This window comes from Mobula birostris, chromosome 1 (assembly GCF_030028105.1).
Source record: "Mobula birostris isolate sMobBir1 chromosome 1, sMobBir1.hap1, whole genome shotgun sequence".
NCBI classification, from domain to species: Eukaryota; Metazoa; Chordata; class Chondrichthyes; order Myliobatiformes; family Myliobatidae; genus Mobula; species Mobula birostris.
Genome location: NC_092370.1, coordinates 6,181,309 through 6,199,933, shown reverse-complemented (window position 1 = coordinate 6,199,933; position 18,625 = coordinate 6,181,309).

Below are 18,625 nucleotides of genomic sequence, written 5' to 3'. Positions count from 1 at the left end.
GGCTCTCCACTTCTTTCTTGACGACAGTCCCGAGCAGTTCCCTTCCTCTGTCTGGTGGAACTGGTTCTCACCTGCAACAATTTCTCTTTCAGCTCCTCCCACTTTCTCCAAACTCAAGGGTCAGCCATGGGCACCCGTATGAGCCCCAGCTGTGTCTGCCTGTTAGAACAGTCCATGTTCCAAGCCTTCACTGGTAGTGCTCCCCAAATCTTTCCCTGCTGCATTGACGACTGCATTGGTGCTGCTTCATGCACCTATACTGAGCTCATCAATTTCATCAACTTTGTTTCCACCTTCCACCCTGCCCTGAAATTCACTTGGTCCATTTCTAACATTTCTCTCCGCCCTTTCATAATCTCTCTGTCTCCATCACTGGAGACAAACTGTCTACTGATTCTTTCATAAGCCCACCGATTTCCATGGTATCTTGAGTAAACCTCTTCTCCCCCTGTCACTTGTAAAGATGCTGTTCCTTTTCTCAGTTTCTTCACCTCCACCACATCTGATCCTAGGATGCGACTTCCCTTTCCAGAAGATCAGAGATGTCCTGCTTCCTGGCTTCCCTTCCTCCCCCACTGCTGCTGTCGTTAAACCGCCTGCGACATCGCCTCTACTGGACGGCTGCAGCAGGCAAACCCAAGACCTGAAGTCTAGCCTTCGCAGTCAGGCCACGCAGCTCCCCTGCCACCTGTCTCTCCAGTAAACAAGGGAAACACAGACTGGCAGCATTAAACATTACCAATGTTCACCAGGGTCTTGTGATTGCAAGAGAAACATCATCACTTCAGATGTGAGTCTGTCATCTACTGCATCTGGTGCTCCTGGTGCGGCCTCCCCTACACTGGCGAGATGCAATGTAGATTGGGGGACTGCTTTGTCAAGCACTTTCGCACCATCCTCAACAAGCAGGACTTCCCGGTAGCCAATCATTTTTACTCCAATCCCCATTCATATTCCGACATGCCAGTCCATAGCCTCTTTGGCTGCCACAATGTGGCCACTGTCAGGTTGGAGGAGCAACACCTGATATTCCATCTGGTAGCCTACAACCCGATGGCATGAATATCAGAATCTCCAATTTCTGGTAATATTTCCATCCCTCCCCATTCTGGCCCCCCTCTCACCTCTTCTCTTCTCTTTTCCTGCCTACCAGCACCCTCTGGTGCCCCTCCTCTTTCCCTTTCTCCCATTGCCCACCCTTCTCTCCTATCAGATTCATTCATCTTCAGCCCTTTATCTCTCCCACCTATCACGTTCCAGCTTCTAACTTCATCCCCATTCCCACCCACCCATCTTCCATCTCACCTAGTCTCACCTATCACCTGCCAGCTTGTACTACTTCCCCTCCCTCACCTTCTTAGTCTAGCTTCTACCCCCTTCCTTTCTCCAATCAGCTTAAACCTATGCCTTCTCGTATTAGCTCTTTCTGCCTTGAATCTGAGATCGTTGGGCCTGAACAGACACATTAGCCTTTGAGTTTTCAATGAAATATATCATTGTTTTAAAGAAATATAATAGTATGAATGAAAACCTCACACAAACAACCAATGTGTAAAACCACTGTCACTGACCCCAGCTCCCTCACCCACCTGATTCCATCCGTGACCCTCTGCCTCACCCACTCCCCCACTTCCACATTCTATCTCTAAAGCACAGATCAGAATCACAATCAGGTTTAATATCACCGGCATATGCTATGAAACTTGTTTTGCAGTAGCAGTACATTGCAATACATAGTAGTAAAAACTGTTACAATAGACAATAGACAATAGGTGCAGGAGTAGGCCATTCGGCCCTTGCAGCCAGCACCGCCATTCACTATGATCATGGCTGATCATCCACAATCAGTATCCAGTTCCTGCCTTATCCCCATAACCTTTGATTCTGCTATCTTTAAGAGCTCTATCCATCTCTTTCTTGAAAGCATCCAGAGACTTGGCCTCCACAGCCTTCTGAGGCAGAGCATTCCATATATCCACCACCCTCTGGGTGAAAAAGTTTTTCCTCAACTCCGTTGTACATGGCCTACCCCTAATTCTAAAACTGTGGCCTCTGGTTCTGGACTCACCCATCAGCGGGAACATGCTTCCTGCCTCCAATGTGTCCAATCCCTTAATAATCTTATATGTTTCAATAGGATCCCCTCTCGGCCTTCTAAATTCCAGAGTATACAAGCCCAGTCGCTCCAATCTTTTGACATATGACAGTCCCGCCATCCCGGGAATTAACCTTGTGAACCTACGCTGCACTCCCTCAATAGCAAGAAAGTCCTTCCTCAAATTTGGAGACCAAAACTGCACACAGTACCCCAGGTGTGATCTCACCAGGGCCCTGTACAGCTGCAGAAGGGCCTCTCAATAAGAAGTAAATATATATAATTAACTAAGTAGGGCAAAAGAGAGGGATAACCTCTGAGGTAGTGTTGATGGGTTCATTGCCCATTCAGAAATCTGGTGATAGAGGGGAAGAAGCTGTTCCTGAATCATTCCTCAGGCTCCTGTACCTCCTCCCTGATGGTAGTAATAAGAGGGCATGTCCTGGGTGATGGGGACCCTTAATGATGGATTTGAGGCATCACCTTCTGAAGGTTTGCTCGATGCGGGGGAGGTTTGGGCCCACGATGGAGCTGGCTGAGTCTACAGCTTTCTGCAGCTTTTTCTGATCCTGCGCAGTGGCCCCTCCGTCCCGGACGGTGATGCAACCAGTCAGAGTTCTTTGCGCAGAGAAAGATTACTTTGATTTATTCTTTGAAAGAACGAGTTTCTCTGAGCAGGATTTATAATGACTTCCATTTGCAAAAATGTGGTTTGTTTCCATTGGTCCTAGCATCTGTCTATTTAATGCCCCTTAGCTCACTGTATAAATATGTTGAATAAACACTGGCAGAGATTGTTTAGGTGTTCTGCTTGGGATAACATCTGACCATAAAAATATTTACAAAACAGCTGCTGTATCTGATTCTGGCCATGATTGTTACCAAGGGACTGATTTTGTGAGGACTAGCATTGCTGGTGGAGTAGTGTACTCTAGCCATTGAAATTCTCGGGTCTCATTATGACCATTCTTACAAAATGGTGGCTTGCCTTAAAAACATAGGGATAATTTCTTACTTTATGCTATGCCTGTTGGCGTTTAGGGCAGCAATGAAGGTCCTCCATTTTTGGCGGTTTTCAGGGCTTCCTTCATCGTGTCAGTAATTTCTACTTGGTTTTCACTACTGTCAGTCATGCAAGTCCCAGGTGGAGACTCAAGAATACCGTCGCAGTCCGATGTAGAAGGATTCTTCATTGCTGTTTCCGTAACAGTTTTGTTTGACCAGTCAGGTTTGTTAGCCCTGAGCTGAATTCTTGAACCTGGAGGAGTGGTGGACCACTGTTAGTCTGACCTCTGTTCTTTGACCTGTTTAGCATAGGTGTTGGGTCTCTATCAAATGAGGTGTAAGGTGCTCCTTCCCTCTGCTAGCTTGCAGGTCACCCTTGGGCAAGGTGTAGCACCTACTTAGCCCCCTGATCAGGGTCATGTGAAGCCATGGGAGCAGGTGGTGGATGGTAGTACTAGCAGCTGGTGCATATCACATTCTGGTTATGCGATCACTGACACCAGGCAGACAACCTCTGAAGATTATTGATAATGGCCAGGGTCACCTGTGTTGTAAAGACACTGCCCAGATGAATGCAATGGCAAGCCACTTCTGTAGAAGAATTTCAAATTTCAAATCAGAATTTGAAAACAATCATGGTCATGGAAGGACCATGATCACCCACATCACACAACACGACACATAATGAATGAATGAACAACCCTACCAAGAGCCAAAGTGTAAAGCCCTGACTCCCTCCAGCATAACTCTCCAAGTGATTGAGGCATGCAAGCCTCCAAACCCAATGACAAGGCTGGGGTCCTCTTCGAGGTTAAAACACGGAGGTAACTCAAATGTAAACCTACTTCTGAAAGTAAAGTGGTTTTGATTTAAAATCTGTAAGAAGTTTGCATCAGTATCTCAGACAAATCCTGCTGCAAGATCCTTTTCTGAATTCTTCTCCAAGCATTGACAGTATTTGTACGACAGATCTGGCCACCTTGTTCCTTAAGGTCACCATTTAGTTCATTGTATTGCAGATAAAAAACAGTATTATCTTTTTGTTTGAACATTTTGTCCTCTTTTGCACATTGTTTATCTGTTTATCGTAAATTCTATGGTATTTCTTTGGTTTCCTGTACTGTAAATGACTGCTAGAAAATGAATCTCGAGGTAGAATTTGGTAACAAATAGGTAAGCAAGTAGTTCAAAGACAGAGGGAAAACTAGTGAGGAGGTGTTCATGGTTCAGTGTCCATTGAGAAATCTGATGGCAAAGGGGAGGAAGCTGTTCCTGAATCGTTGAGTGTGTGTCTTCAGGCTCCTGATAGTAGCGATGAGAAGGTGGCACAATAGACAGTGGGACAATCGTGCAAGGAAAGGAATAGCAGAGTCATATTTGAGATTTGAGCATTCGATATTGCAGCAGGAGTTCTTCAGGGCCCAACCACTGTCAGCTGCCTGAAAAACAAGCTGAGAAGTGGGGATATTTGCCAGTATTTTGCAACCGTTCTGATAATGACACAGCTTACCATGTCATGCACTAAGACTGGAGGAAAATATGTTTGTGCCAATCTAGTCTGCTCGTGATGTTGGGCAATCATTTCCCCACCTTTGACATCTTAGTGTCTCTATGCGCCGGAACCTAAGTGCCACCTACCCTACTTCATAAAAATACGGCTGCATGATGTGCATACTCAACTTCTCAAGAACAACTTCCTCCCCACCGCCATTGGATATGTTTCAGATGGTCCCAGCCTTTCTTTTGCCATGGACCCCTACCATTAGCCAAGAGGTCCGCAGACCCCAGCGTAGATATTATTATAGTACTAGTGATCTGGGTTCAATTCCCTTTGCCATCTGTAAGGATTTTGTATGCCCTCTTCATGACTGCGCGAGTTTCCTCCGGGTGCTCAGGTTTCCTCCCACAGTCCAAAGACGTATAGGTTCGTAGGTGAATTAGTCACATTGGTGTAAGTGGGCGGTCTGGGCTCGTGGGCTGGAGGGACCTGTTACTGTGCTGTATCTCCAAGTAAAAAGATGAAAAGGTTATTACAACATTGTGGGCCAAGGAACCTGTACTGTTCTGTGTTCTGAATGGTCCACAAACCCATGAACACTACCTCATTATTCAGGAGTTCCGCTGAAGGGTCTCGATCCGAAAAATCAACTCTACTTTTTTCCATAGATGCTACCTGGCCTGTTGATTTCCTCTAGCATTTTGTGTGTGTTGCTTAGATTTCCAACATCTGCAGATTTTGGTTTGATTGCTATCTCATTATTCATCTTTTGCACTATTTATTGATTTTTGTAACTTCTGGTAACTTACAACTTGCAGTAATTTTTTAGGTCTTGCAATGTACTGCTGCCACAAGACAACAACCCTCATGACGTGTCAGTGATATGAAACCTGATCCTGATTCAGTATTTATATTAGCACCCTGCAAGAAGCTGCAAGACTGACTAAGATCCAGTGTACAGCAGCCGGGGTTGTTTAGACCCAGAAACAGACCCTGAGCAGGAGCTGCACGTTTCCCAGTGTGTTCTTACCCTGACTTACACATTTCCCGGCACCTTGCTATCCAACCTTCCGAGAAAGGCATCAACATAGTCATAGTCATACTTTATTGATCCCGGGGGAAATTGGTTTTTGTTACAGTTGCACCATAAATAATTAAATAGTAATAAAACCATAAATAATTAAATAGTAATATGTAAATTATGCCAGGAAAAGTCCAGGACCAGCCTATTGGCTCAGGGTGTCTAACCCTCCAAGGGAGGAGTTGTAAAGTTTGATGGCCACAGGCAGGAATGACTTCCTATGATGCTCTGTGTTGCATCTCGGTGGAATGAGTCTCTGGCTGAATGTACTCCTGTGCCCAACCAGTACATTATGTAGTGGATGGGAGAAATTGTCCAAGATGGCATGCAACTTGGACAGCATCCTCTTTTCAGACACCACCGCCAGAGGGTCCATTTCCATCCCCATAACATCACTGGTCTTACGAATGAGTTTGATGATTCTGTTGGTGTCTGCTATCCTCAGCCTGCTGCCCCAGCACACAACAGCAAACATGATCGCACTGGCCACCACAGACTCGTAGAACATCCTCAGCATCGTCCGACAGATGTTAAAGGACCTCAGTCTCCTCAGGAAATAGAGACTGATCTGACCCTTCTTGTAGACAGCCTCAGTGTTCTTTGACCAATCCAGTTTATTGTCAATTCGTATCCCCAGGTATTTGTAATCCTCCACCATGTCCACACTGACCCCCTGGATGGAAACAGGGGTCACCGGTACCTTAGCTCTCCTCAGGCCTACCACCAGCTCCTTAGACTTTTTCACATTAAGTTGCAGATAATTCTGCTCACACCATGTGACAAAGTTTCCTACCGTAGCCCTGTACTCAGCCTCATCTCCCTTGCTGATGCATCCAACTATGGCAGAGTCATCCGAAAACTTCTGAAGATGACAAGACTCTGTTCAGTAGTTGAAGTCCGAGGTGTAAATGGTGAAGACAAAGGGAGACAAGACAGTCCCCTGTGGAGCTGATCACTCTGTTGGACACATCAGCTACAGGCACACTTTCAAGTTCAGGTCAATGGAATTCCACTGGCCCTGTACATCATGGATTAAGATCAATCGCAAAAGACATAAACTTGAAAAGAAAGGACATCAAAAATAGGATCAAAATTATATCCTTCCAAGTTCTAGTTCAAATTTCACTGCCATTCAACCATACATGAATACCCATGTATACCAAATAAAACAGCGTTAACTCCAGGGCCAAGGTGCAACACACAATGCCAACAGTCATACATGGCACGAGGCGTATATAAGATAGCAAACACATATAAGATATCAGTAAAATACAGTCACACAAAAAATATAGTCCAGGACCCTGACTCCATGAAGGCTGCAGCAGTCTGCAGACGAACACAATACAATGGACCATGTGAGAATGAGAAAAATTTGGAATATCCAAAGGTATTATGTTCAAAGTTTCAAGTAAATTTATTATTAAAGTATATATATGTCATCATATATAACCCCAAAATTTGTTTTCTTGTGGGCATATTCAGTAAATCCAATAACCGTAATAGAATCAATGAAAGACCACACCCAACAGGGTGACAACCAATGTGCAAAAGACAACAAACTGGGGAAACAATAGAAAAAAAAAGAAATAACAACAACAACAAATAAATAAATAAGCAATAGTTATCAAGAACATGAGGTGAAGAGTCCTTGAAAGTGAGTCCGAGGTTTGTGGGAATGGTGTGGTGATGGGGTAAGTGAAGTTGAGTGAACTTATTATCCCCTCTGGTTCAGGAGCCTGATGGTTGAGGGCTAATAACTGTTGCGTGACACTCCAGTCCATGTGTTGTAGGTAATTTCACTGCAGTCAGAGCGAGACTTACAGGATTTTAATAGGGATCTCAGAGGAGAAGCCAGACATTTTGTCCTGTTGAACTTGGAGAGAGCAACACACACAAAATGCTGGAGGAATTCAGCAGGTCAGACATTCATGGAAGGGAACAAACAGTCAGCGTTTTCATCGGGGCTCTGGATTTCCAGCATCAGCAGAATTTCTTGTGTCTCGTAGATTATGGTGTTTTCATACACTTCCTGCATTATCCCTCTACAAGAAAGACTACCGATTTCCGAGATATTTTTTAAAAGCCTTGGCACATTTGCAGCGACTGATTGGAACTCAATCCAGGCTTCAGTTTTAAAACTGGTAATATGGGGCTCGCTGGAGACATCCCTGAATGTGGAGAGGATTTCCCATAGTGGGGGAGTCCAGAACCAGAGGGCACAGCCTCAGAATAAGGGGATGTCTATTTAGAAACATAGAAACATAGAAAACCTACAGCACAATACAAGCCCTTCAGCCCACAAAGCTGTGCCGAACATGTCCCTACCTTAGAACTACCTCGGCTTAACCATAGCCCTCTATTTTTCTAGGATCCATGTATCCATCCAGGAGTCTCTTAAAAGACCCTATCGTTTCTGCCTCCACCACTGTCGCCGGCAGCCCATTCCACACACTCACCACTCTATGAATAAAAAACTTACTCCTGACATCTCTTCTGTAGAACAGAGATGAGGAGGGATTTCTTTAAGCAGCAAGTGGTGAATCTGTGGATTTCATTGCCATAGACAGTTGTGGAGGCCAAGTCATTGGGTATGAGCAGAGGCCGATGGGTTCTTGGTTAGTCAGGGTGTCGAAGGCTGTGGAGAGAAGGCAGAAGAATGGGGTTGGGAGGGATAATAAATCAGCTATGATGGAATGGCAGAGCAGACTCAATGGGCTGAATGGCCCAATTCTGCTCCTATGTCTGATGGTCTAATGATTTTATCCTGCAGCCATGATACACAAATGGTAGGACTTAATGCTTGCAGAGGATGTCCTCTTCAAGAGGTGGTGTGTCTGAAAGTGAACCACAGAAAACCTACAGCACAACACAGGCCCTTCGGCCCTCAAAGCTGTGCTGAACATGTCCTTACCTTAGAAATGACCTAGGGTTACCCATAGCCCTCTACTTTTCTAAGCTCCATGTATCTACCCAGGAACCTCTTAAAAGTCTCTATCGTATCCACCTCCACTATTGTCGCTGGCAGCCTATTCCACATACTCACCACTGTCTGCGTAAAAAACTACCCCTGACATCTCCTCTGTTCTTACTTCCAAGCACATAAAAAATTTGTCTGCTCATGCTAGCCCCTTCAGCCCTTGGAAAAAGCCTCTGATTATCCACACAATTAATGCCTCTCATTATCTTGTACAGCTTTATCAGGTCACCTCTCATCCTTCGTCGCTCCAAGGAGAAAAGGCAGAGTTCACTCAACCTATTCTCATAAGGCATGCTCCCCAATCCAGGCAACATCCTTGTAAATCTCCTCTGCACCCTTTCTATGGTTTCTACATCCTTCCTGTAGTGAGGTGACCAGAACTGAGCACAGTACTCCAAGTGGGGTCTGACCAGGGTCCTATATAGCTGCAACATTACCTCTCGGCTCCTAAACTCAATCCCACCATTGATGAAGGCCAATGCACCATACGCCTTCTTAACCATAGAGTCAACCTGCGCAGCAGCTTTAAGTGTCCTATGGACTCATCTGATCCTCCACACTGCCAAGAGTCTTACCATTAATACTATATTCTGCCATCATATTTGACCTACCAAAATGAACCACATAATACTTATCTGGGTTGAACTCCATGTGTCACTTCTCAGCCCAGTTTTGCATCCTATCAATGTCCCGCTGTAACCTCTGACAGCCCTCCACACTATCAACAACACCGCCAGCCTTTGTGTCATCAGCAAATTTACTAACCCATCCCTCCACTTCCTCATCCAGGTCATTTATAAAAATCACAAAGAGTAAGGGTCCCAGAACAGATCCCTGAGGCACACCACTGGTCACCAGCCTCCATGCAGAATATGACCTGTCTACAACCACTCTTTGCCTTCTGTGGGCAAGCCAGTTCTGGATCCACAAAGCAATGTCCCCTTGGATCCCATGCCCCCTTACTTTCTCAATAAGCCTTGCATGGGGTATCTTATCAAATGCCTTGCTGAAATCCATATACACTACATCTATTACTCTATCTTTATCAACATGTTTAGTCACATCCTCAAAAAATTCCTTCAGGCTTGTAAGGCACGACCTGGCTTTGACAAAGCCATGCTGACTATTCTTAATCATATTATGTCTCTCCAAATGTTCATAAATCCTGCCTGTCAGGGTATTTTCCATCAACTGACCTGTCACTGAAGTAGGGCTCACTGGTCTATAATTTCCTGGGCTATCTCTACTCCCTTTCTTGAATAAGGAAACAACATCTGCAACCCTCCAATCCTCCGGAACTTCTCCTGTCCCCATTGATGATGCAAAGATCATCACCAGAGGCTCAGCAATCTCCTCCCTCACCTCCCACAGTAGCCTGGGGTACATCTCGTCCGGTCCCAGTGACTTATCCAACTTGATGCTTTCCAAAAACTACAGCACATTCTCTTTCTTAATATCTACATACTCAAGCTTTTCTGTCTGCTGTAAGCCATCCCTACAATCACCAAGATCCTTTTCCATAGTGAATATTGAAGCAAAGTATTCATTAAGTACATCTGCCATCTTCTCCGGTTCCAAACACACTTTTCCACTGTCACACTTGATTGGTCCTGTTCTCTCACATCTTATCCTCTTGCTCTGTACATACTTGTAGAATGCCTTGGGGTTTTTCTTAATCCTATCCGCCAAGGCCTTCTCATGGCCCCTTCTGGCTCTTCTAATTTCATTCTTGAGCTCCTTCCTGCTAGCCTTATAATCTATCATTACCTAGTTTTTTTGAACCTTTCGTAAGATTTTTTTTTTTCTTGACTAGATTCACAACAGCCTTTGTTTACCTCGGTTCCTGTACCTACCATCCTTTCCGTCTTATCTGAATGTACCTATGCAGAACTCCACGCAAATATTCCCTGAACATTTGCTGCATTTCTAGTGTACATTTCTCTGAGAATATTTGTTCCCAATTTATGCTTCCTAGTTCCTGCCTGATAGCCTTATATTTCCCCTTACTCCAATTAACCAATTTCCTAACTTGTCTGTTCCTATCACTCTCCAATGCTACGGCAAAGGAGATAGAATTGTGATCACTGTCTCCAAAATGCTCTCTCACTGAAAAAAAAACTGAGAGATCTGCTACCTGACCAGGTTCATTTCCCAATACTAGAGCAAGTACAGCTCTCCTCTTGAGGGCTTATCTACATATTGTGTCAGGAAACCTTCCTGAACACACCTAACAAACTCCATCCCATCTAAGCACCTTGCTCTAGGGAGATGCCAATCAATATTTGGGAAATTAAGATCTCCCACCACAACAACCCAGTTATTATTACACCTTTACAGAATCTGTCTCCCTATCTGCTCCTCGATGTCCCTGTTACTATTGGGAGATCTATAAAAAACACCCAGTAGAGTTATTGACCCCTTCCTGTTCCTGACTTCTACCCACAGAGACTCCGTAGACAATCCCTCCATGACTTCCTCCTTTTCTGCAGCCGTGACACTATCTCTGATGAACAGTGCCACGCCCCCACCTCTTTTGCCTCCCTCCCTGTCCTTTCTGAAACATCTAAAGCCTGGCACTCGAAGTAACCATTCCTGCCCCTGAGCCATCCAAGTCTCTGTAATGGTCAAAACATTATAGCTCCAAGTACTGATTCACGCTCTAAACTTATCCGCTTTGTTTAGAACACTTCTTGCATTAAAATAGACACATCTCGAACCATTGGTCTGAGTGCATCCCTTCTCTATCACCTGCCTATCCTCCCTCTCGCACTGTCTCCAAGCTTTCTCTATTTGTGAGCCAACCGCCTCTTCCTCGGTCTCTTCAGTTTGGCTCCCACCCCCCAGCAATTCTAGTTTAAACTCTCCCCAATAGCCTTAGCAAGCCTCCCCACCAGGATATTGGTCCCCCTCAGATTCAAGTGCAACCCATCGTTTTTGTACAGATCACACCTGCCCCAAAAGAGATCCCAATGATCCAGAAATCTGAATCCCTGCCCCCTGCTCCAATCCCTTAGCCACACATTTATTCTCCACCTCACTCTATTCCTATACTCACTGTCATGTGGCACAGACAGCAGGGGCAGTGCTAAGGTGGTGCTTTATGGTGCTATCCCCCAGCAGAAATTGCAATAGCACCAGCGTAGCACCACCAAGAAATTAACTGAAATTTCACATACAAATTGCAGCTGCTTTACTTTCTCTGTATTGTTTTGAATACAGCTTGTTTCTCCAGTTGATCTAGTGAAACAGCACCCCCAATTACCATAGCATCCACGCGCAATAAAGTTATAAACTCTGTCAGATCCACTCTACACTTTGTTCATTGTCAATGTCTTACCATTGCTGTCCTCAGATCAGTTAAGCTGATCGAAGGTGGTTATGTCACTCACGTGAGAGATTGATAGTATACATCTAGGCGCAGATCCGTGGTCTCGTGAGACTAATGGATGCCACATACACACACAGAGAAGCTTTTACAAGCTAGTGTGGATCTGGCACGTGCATTATTTTGGCCGGTGTGAAAAATGGATCGATTTTTAGTGAGAAAACGACCTCATCCAGAGGAATCAGTGGTGTCTCAGCCTGAGCCTGTCTTAATTAGATAGATAGATATACATTATTAATCGCGAGGGAAATTTAATTTCGTTACAGCCACACCAACCAAGAATAGAGCGTAAATATAGCAATTGAAAGTGACATGCAGAAAGAAGTAAGTGGGGATGAGGATGACAGCAGTTCATTGAAGGAAACATAGAAACATAGAAAATAGGGGCAGGAGTAGGCCATTCAGCCCTTCGATCCTGCACCGCCATTCAGTATGATCATGGTTGATCATCCAACTCAGAACCCTGTACCAGCCTTCCCTCCATATCCCCTGATCCCTTTAGCCACAAGGGCCATATCTAACTCCCTCTTAAATATAGCCAATGTACTGGCCTCAACTGTTTCCTGTGGCAGAGAATTCCACAGATTCACCACTCTCTGTGTGAAGAAGTTTATTTTAATCTCGGTCCTAAAAGGCTTCCCCTTTATCCTCAAACTGTGACCCCTCATTCTGGACTTCCCCAACATCGGGAACAATCTTCCTGCATCTAGCCTGTCCAATCCCTTTAGGATCTTATACGTTTCAATCAGATCCCCCCTCAATCTTCTAAATTCCAATGAGTACAAGCCCAGTTCATCCAGTCTTTCATCATATGAAAGTCCTGCCATCCCAGGAATCAAACCATGAGAAGATTTTCCTCAGGGTGCAAGCCATTGTTTATAGGAAAGTTTGATTTCTCTTTCCTGAGGGAGTCCCTGTAGCCGGGCATCAACCTGGCTGAGGGATCCAAGGTAACATTCCTTCCTTTGTTGCTCAAATCAATGTTTTCTCCAACTAGAAACCTACTGCATATTGAGAGGCCGAGATAGAGCCAAGGTGGAGAAGATGTTTTTTTCTTGTAATTTATATTTTATTGAAATTTAGCATCATACAAACATTTCCATAAGATGTATTTCAGATATTGTATGTATATATCATATATTCATGTTTGCCGTAAATCTCCACATAATATTTATCTGAGGGATTTGGAAGAGAACATGGATGAAGCTGCTCTTAGTGTTAGTGGGAATACTGTTAGCAATGTTAGCCAGCAGCTGAGGAAGGACCCCATCGGCCAGCATTGACAAAGTACCCTTCGCTGCTCGCAACAGTTTGGCAATCAGCAAAGGAGTATTCGTGGCTGGTTTGACTGACTGGAATATTCGATCACGAAAGATACTACATTCTGCTTCGCATGCAGGCATTTCCTGTGTGGAGGACATGGGTTCCATTCTGAGTCTACCTTCACTGTCACCGGTTACCGCAACTGGTGGAAAGCTACAACAGCTTTCAAAACCCACCATGTAAGTGCAGCTCATAAGTTTGCTATGGAGGCATGGGCCGAATTCAGATTGAGAAAACAAGACGGTTCAAGATTGGGAAATATGCTTGACAAAGGACATGCAAAGATTGTCCAAGAAAATCGTGAGTATATGAGAGCTGTGGCTGAGTCTCTAGCAAGGACAGACAGTGAATGACACAGTGGAATTTCTAGCTCCAATGAGACCCTACCGCGAATCATTTATAGATTTATACAAACTCATCTGCATATCACTGACTCTGCCTGTGACATCTGCCTCATGCAAACGGTGTTTCTCTTGCCTCAGATGCCTCAAAAACTACCTAAGGAATAGCAACGGTGATGCTCGGAACAGCAACTTGGCCCTGTTGGCCATAAACAGCCGGAGGACCAAAGCACTTGACATCCAGAAAATCATTGATGCTTTCGTCACCGGTCACAACAACAGACGGATTGTGCTTCTCTGAAAACATCAATGGTGAGTGCAGCTGATTTTTTAAAATTTGGGCCAAGACTAATGCTGATTATTATTATTATTTTGTGGTGGATACCCTATAGTCCTTATGTTTCCTGCAAATCCTAAACTATTACATTTACTGCTATTAAGATTACTGGTTTTGCTTAGACTTCCAAGCGGTGATTCTGTTGATTTTTGTTTTAAATTCAGTAGCCGAATTAATTGAGATGTTGCATGGTCAGAGTACGATTTGTCCAACTCCTGGTAAAGCCTTGCATCTGTTGTTTGCCTTATTTGACTTTAATAATGGTGTATCTTTTGGCATTGTCTGTCTATGTAATGCAAATAGCAGTGGGCATTGTGGGTTCGTGTTGTGTTTATCAGTTGAAAAGCACGCATTTGACGCTGATTGCGGGATTGGTGCATGATTCACGTTGTGCGCTGTGGGTCGGATGCTCTGTTGGTTTGTTTGTTGATGCTCCGTGTAGCCCGGGTTGTCTCCGATGCTGCTGACACTGTCTCAGTTCACTTCTGTATCAGATCTATCAATTGCTGTTGCTTGTGAATCAACAGAGGCATTTATAGTGGGCACATAATGCTTGAAACTGACTTATGAACGCCACGCGTCTGGCCTTGCAAATACATATTACCATACAGTACATCCCTCAGCACCATCACTGAATAATTCAGCCCCACTGTAGCACCAGCAAGAAAAAATCTCTGGCGTTGCCACTGACAGACAGTAATCCTGAGATTACTACCTTTGTGGTCCTACTTCTCAACTGCCTTCCTAACTCCCCGTAGTCCTTTTTCAGGACCTCCTCCCTTTTCCTACCTATGTCGTTGGTACCAATATGTACCATGACCTCTGGCTGTTCTCCTTCCCGCTTCAGGATATCGTGGACAAGATCTGAAACATCCTGGACCTGGCACCTGGGAGGCAAACTACCATCCATGTTTCTTTCCTGCGTCCACAGAATTGCCTGTCTGACTCCCTAACTATAGAGTCCCCTATCACTGCTGCCATCCTCTTCCTTTCCTTAATTAGGAAGGGAAAAAAAGATTATGAAAGAAAACTGGCAGGGAAAATAAAAACTGACTGTAAAAGCTTTTATAGGTATGTAAAAAGGAAAAGACTGGTAAAGACAAATGTAGGTCCCCTACAGACAGAAACAGGTGAATTGATTATGGGGAGCAAGGACATGGCAGACCAATTGAATAATTACTTTGGTTCTGTCTTCACTAAGGAGGACATAAATAATCTTCCAGAAATAGTAGGGGACAGAGGGTCCAGTGAGATGGAGGAACTGAGCGAAATACTTGTTAGTAGGGAAGTGGTGTTAGGTAAATTGAAGGGATTGAAGGCAGATAAATCCCCAGGGCCAGATGGTCTGCATCCTAGAGTGCTTAAGGAAGTAGCCCAAGAAATAGTGGATGCATTAGTGATAATTTTTCAAAACTCGTTAGATTCTGGACTAGTTCCTGAGGATTGGAGGGTGGCTAATGTAACCCCACTTTTTAAAAAAGGAGGGAGAGAGAAACCGGGGAATTATAGACCGGTTAGCCTAACGTCGGTGGTGGGGAAACTGCTGGAGTCAGTTATCAAAGATGTGATAACAGCACATTTGGAAAGCGGTGAAATCATCGGACAAAGTCAACATGGATTTGTGAAGGGAAAATCACGTCTGACGAATCTCATTGAATTTTTTGAGGATGTAACTAGTAGAGTGGATAGGGGAGAACCAGTGGATGTGGTATATTTGGATTTTCAAAAGGCTTTTGACAAGGTCCCACACAGGAGATTAGTGTGCAAACTTAAAGCACATGGTATTGGGGGTAAGGTATTGATGTGGATGGAGAATTGGTTAGCAGACAGGAAGCAAAGAGTGGGAATAAACGGGACCTTTTCAGAATGGCAGGCGGTGACTAGTGGGGTACCACAAGGCTCAGTGCTGGGACCCCAGTTGTTTACAATATATATTAATGACTTGGATGAGGGAATTAAATGCAGCATCTCCAAGTTTGCGGATGACACGAAGCTGGGTGGCAGTGTTAGCTGTGAGGAGGATGCTAAGAGGATGCAGAGTGACTTGGATAGGTTGGGTGAGTGGGCAAATTCATGGCAGATGCAATTTAATCTAGATAAAAGTGAAGTTATCCACTTTGGTGGCAAAAATAGGAAAACAGATTATTATCTGAATGGTGGCCGATTAGGAAAAGGGGAGGTGCAACGAGACCTGGGTGTCATTATACACCAGTCATTGAAAGTGGGCATGCAGGTACAGCAGGCGGTGAAAAAGGCGAATGGTACGCTGGCATTTATAGCGAGAGGATTTGAGTACAGGAGCAGGGAGGTACTACTGCAGTTGTACAAGGCCTTGGTGAGACCACACCTGGAGTATTGTGTGCAGTTTTGGTCCCCTAATCTGAGGAAAGACATCCTTGCCATAGAGGGAGTACAGAGAAGGTTCACCAGATTGATTCCTGGGATGGCAGGACTTTCATATGAAGAAAGATTGGATGAACTGGGCTTGTACTCGTTGGAATTTAGAAGATTGAGGGGGGATCTGATTGAAACGTATAAAATCCTAAAGGGATTGAACAGGCTAGATGCAGGAAGATTGTTCCTGATGTTGGGGAAGTCCAGAACAAGGGGTCACAGTTTGAGGATAAAGGGGAAGCCTTTTAGGACCGAGATTAGGAAAAACTTCTTCACTCAGAGAGTGGTGAATCTGTGGAATTCTCTGCCACAGGAAGCAGTTGAGGCCAGTACCTTGGCTATATTTAAGAGGGAGTTAGATATGGCCCTTGTGGCTACGGGGATCAGGGGGTATGGAGGGAAGGCTGGGACGGGGTTCTGAGTTGGATGCTCAGCCATGATCATAATAAATGGCGGTGCAGGCTCGAAGGGCCGAATGGCCTACTCCTGCACCTATTTTCTATGTTTCTATGTTTCCCTATCCTTCTGAGCCACAGGGCCAGAATGTGTGCCAGAGGCACGGCCACTGTTGCTTCCCCCAGGTAGGCCATCCACCCCCCCCAACAGTACTCAAGCAGGAGTACTTATTGTTAAGGGAGACAGCAAATTCTATAGATTCACCAGTCTCTGGCTAAAGAAATTTCTCATCTCCATTCTGAAAGAACGCCCCTCTTTTCTGAGACTGTGTCCTCTGGTCCTGGACTCTCCCACCATAGGAAACATCCTCTCCATATCTACTCCATCGAGGCCTTTCAACATTTGATAGGTTGCCCCCTCATACTTCTGAATTCTAGTGAATACAGGCCCAGGGCCATTAAACGCTTTTCATATGACACGCTATTCAATCCTGGAAACATTTTCATGAACCTCCATTGAACCCCCTCCAGTGTCAACACCTTTCTAAGATAAAGGGCCCAAAACTGCTCATAATACTCCAAGCGAGGCCTCACCAGTGCTTTATAAAGTCTCAGCATTACATCCTTGCTTTTATATTCTAGTGATCTTGAAATGAATGCTAACATTGCATTTGCCTTCAACACCACTGCAAATTAACCTTTAGGGAATCCTGCGCAAGCACTCCTAGGTCCCTGTGTGCCTCAGATTTTTGAATTTTCCATCCATTTAGAAAATATTCAACCCTTTTATTTCTTCTACCAAAGTTCATGATCGTACACTTCCCGACACTGTATCCCATCTGCCGCTTCTTTGCCCATTCTTCTAATCTAGCTAAGTCCTTCTGTAGCTTCTCTACTTTCTCAAATCTAACTGTCCCTCCACCTATCTTTGTATCATCTGCAAACTTTGCAAGAAAGCCATCAATTCCATCATCCAAATCATTGACATATAACATAAAAGAAGCAGTCCCAACACAGACCCCTGTGGAACACCACTAGTCACTGGAATGTATTATAATCAGTATCATGTACATCTTGGAAAATAGGCACATTTAGATTTAAACCTTATGAGTTTTAAACAAGACTGAATTTCATTGATTAAGAATGGAATTTGACGTTACACAGAACTTTCAGCTTTGGCAGAGCTTCTAGAAACTTATGGTGTGAGTCTGCCTGACAAGAACCTTGTTAGATGCTCCAATCAGTCACTTAGACCAATGGCTTTAATTATGAACAGACGAGACCAGGAAAAGTGATCCCCAGTGTGCCCGAAAGCTTCTGAACGCATGGAATAAAAATTAGCGTTTGAGTGCCGTAAATCAATACCCCAGTCCACAGGACGATGACATCATCATGGCACAGTTGTGTGATATTTTTCGACATGCGCCATGCAGTTCAGATCTTGCATTTCATTAGCGTGTGACTGAAGGGGAACAGCCCAGCTTCATTTATTCCATTTCCAAGTTGTTCCAATGGATGTTTTAGATCAGAGTTTGGCAAGATCTCAAAACGTTTCCATACCCCGAAGTGTGGTTTAACTGGAGAGTGTTGTTACAAGAGGAATGACTGTGAAGTGACAGCACAGTTAATGTTCACAGTTCTGTACAACACAAGAAACTGTACAGTTCCAAAGTGTGAGAGTCCCTCTGTAACTCTGAGACATTAGAAACCATAGAAAAACTACAGCACGGAAGCAGGCCTTTTGGCCCTTCTTGGCTGTGCCGAACCGTTTTCTACCTAGTCCCACTGACCTGC